The sequence below is a fragment of the Triticum aestivum genome, chromosome 2D, assembly GCF_018294505.1.
Source record: "Triticum aestivum cultivar Chinese Spring chromosome 2D, IWGSC CS RefSeq v2.1, whole genome shotgun sequence".
Lineage (NCBI taxonomy): Eukaryota > Viridiplantae > Streptophyta > Magnoliopsida > Poales > Poaceae > Triticum > Triticum aestivum.
The window spans coordinates 537,007,990-537,010,920 of NC_057799.1; the positions used below are offsets into that span (position 1 = coordinate 537,007,990).

The 2,931-nt window shown below is 47.3% G+C and overlaps 1 long non-coding RNA gene across 1 annotated transcript; it reads left to right on the plus strand.

Annotated features, from left to right (window-relative positions):
- Positions 1-602: 602 nt before the first annotated feature.
- LOC123049840 (uncharacterized) lies at positions 603-1,583 on the plus strand. The gene is made up of 2 exons (XR_006423659.1): positions 603-946; positions 1,227-1,583. It is a non-coding gene; the product is annotated as an uncharacterized lncRNA (long non-coding RNA).
- The last annotated feature ends 1,348 nt before the right edge of the window (positions 1,584-2,931 follow it).

Here is a 2,931-nt window from a genome sequence, read left to right on the forward strand (position 1 = left end):
GGGCTTGTGCTAGGATGAGGTGGCGTTGATGTCATACTTAGATGTGACATAGTTATGTCACATCTAGATGTGGCGTAGACAGACCCTTTTCTATAAGCCGGGTTTTTGAGATTTTGTAGAACTCAGTTTTCTTTATCCATGATTTGGTTAGGCGATGTTACAACCAAGATTGCGTTTAACTAGAAGTAGTTCTCTATAATCTTGCTATCCAAACAACCCTGCATGCAGAACTCAATTTTCTATGTCCACGTTATCCAAACAAGAATTTAGGTTGTTATTACGACCAGAAATCGGATTAAGGAGAGCTAGTTTTGATATCCAAACAACCCCTTAGAATCTTCATGCCACGGCGGTAGTAACCAGGCACTGTTGAGCGTACACGTGTCGATGACCCACCTGTCAGCGCCCGTACATTTAGCATTTCCTCCGCAAAAGAAAAAGAAGACCATAAACCCCGCAGCTCTAGGGACGATCAAAACAGTTATTTCAAAACAAAGGAGAAAAGCTGCGGCACTGGACTGATCGGCGCCGTCCGTTCCGTGGCCGCCATGCTATTTATACACCCGCACCCCCTTCGCCCTACCATACCACCACAAGTAGCTTCTTCCCACCCCAAACCAACCGGCTTCTCCATCTGCTATTTCGTTTCGTTTTGGTTCTTTGGTTCTGCTATTTTGATGTTTCTCTTGCGATCGCTGGTTTGTTTTTCTTGAACCGAATGTTCTCCTTTGTGTTTCTTTGATGATGCGCCGGTGAAGGCAAGAGGAGCGTTGCATGCGTGCGTCCGTGCGTGCAGGATTTATTTGGCCGCAGATCGTAGCTCGAGTGCCGATCGAGGCAGGTTTTCTTTGCTCTTGGACTACGTTTTGTTCTCTTGGAACCTCTCTTCAGATCAGACAGGGGCCTTGTGCGGCTGATCGATGAGCACTTGGTGCAAGATCTGCAGGTTCGAGTCACCCCTATCCTTCGTCTTTCCCTGTTCTTGTGGTGCTCTTGCGATTTCAACTTTCTTTTACCGGCCGGCAAGACGACGTACGGGCGTCGAGATGAGGTCCAAGTCTAACACTTCTGTGCGGCTCATGTTCCAGATCTGCACACTCTATCGTTTGCTCTGTATTTTTCTTGAGTTTTTCCGTCCGGAATGCTGCGCTCGTCCGCGGCAATGCTTTCTCTGATGTAGCCTGTTTCTCGCGACCGTCCGCTGATGAGGATGCATTTATTTGCAGGTGTGCTACGCACAAGTGACAGCAATACACATTTCACAATCTGAGGCGCCGTCGTTTATCAACATGTTCGTTTCTTTCTTTTGGATCAAGTGATAGCAAGACGGCGGGCGTGGAGATGAGGTCCAAGAACAGGTTCATCTGCACGTCCGCGCGGCTCACGTTCCAGATCTGTGTACGTTCCCCCGCTTAGTCGCTGTTGCTCTTGGGGTTTTTCCGTACCCGAGGCTCTTCTGTTACGTTTCGTTTCGTTCGGAATGGTCTCGATCGGTGTGTTTCTTCCGACCATACATCCGCCGATGACGACGCATATATTTGCAGATGTGCTGCGCACAAGTGATAGCAATTCATTAATTTCTTCATCTGAGGCGATAAACGCATTTCGTTCTGATTTTTCGTTTGGATTTAGTTGGATGCATGTGCCGCGTGATCATCTTCCCACACCTCTAGTGAGGCACAACACACGGGAAGATTTCTTTCTTGCTCGAGATAACAAGTTCTTCCAACTCGTACAATTTCGTTGTCTTTTTTGTGCCGTTGCTCGATGATCGATGCTCTGAGTGCTGATCTGTCAGGGCCGGTTGTTGGATCGCCGGCCGCCCGGCCGGATCTCTCTCTCACAGCGACGAGCACCTATAACAGCACACGGAAACTAACACACGAGATCTTTGTGCTGCGCAACTGCTATCTGTTTTTCTTTCTCTCCTCTTATTTATCCCTGGGAGCCAAGCTCATCGTTACACGCATAACTAACCCCCAAAAAAACTCACCTAGCGTGAGCTCGATCTGAGTCTGGCGGGTGACCAAATCAACGAGAAACAATATTCGCAGAAAAATAACGAGAAACAAAAGATGACTCAGCGTGAACTTCAGACGTTTCAGTTAGTCAGGCTACATGCAAACAGACGTCGAAGATAAACATGCATGCATGACTCTACTGGAGCACTATGGTCCAACATGCACATGTCCATCTCCATGCGCAGCTAGCCCACTACTCCCTCCGTTCCTAAATACTTGTCTTTCTATGCATTTCAGATGACTATCACATACGGATGTATGTAGACATATTTTAAAGTGTAGATTCATTTATTTTACTCCGTATGTAGTCACTTGTTGAAATGCCTAAAAAGACAAGTATTTAGAAACGGGGGGAGTAGTACTTTTTCCTAACTTAACTACCATGATAAACACAAAACCATGTTCATAACACGACTAGCCAAACCATGGACTAAACCTGCAACAAGATTAGAACTAACATCCCCAACCTTATTCCTTAACTTACTTTCTTATTTCTTACTCGCTGATCTTCATGGCTCGGTTACTTTCTTACTCACTGATCTTCATGGCTCTCGTGCAGGACGAGCCTCCGTGGCTGCTCTTTGTTTCTTCTGCCACCATGCGAGCTTCCTCGTGCAGCTTCTCCATGCTCAGCGGCTGGCTCATAGATTTCTTCAGGTCCAAAGGGTAGAGCCGATCACCCGCAAAAAAAAAGAGGGTAGAGCCGATTCCTGGATCTCACTGCTCTGGCTAACAGCTCTCCGGAGCTATCAAACACGCTCAGGAACCCACTGTGTAGCACTGACTTGCTCACTTGCACCCTTCTTCATCAAGTTGGCCCAGACTGTTACAGAGGAGGAAGAGAATGGACACAACACACATCGATTATGCTCGAGGCTGCGAGGTTATACAAGGTGCTGGTCGCAGCCGA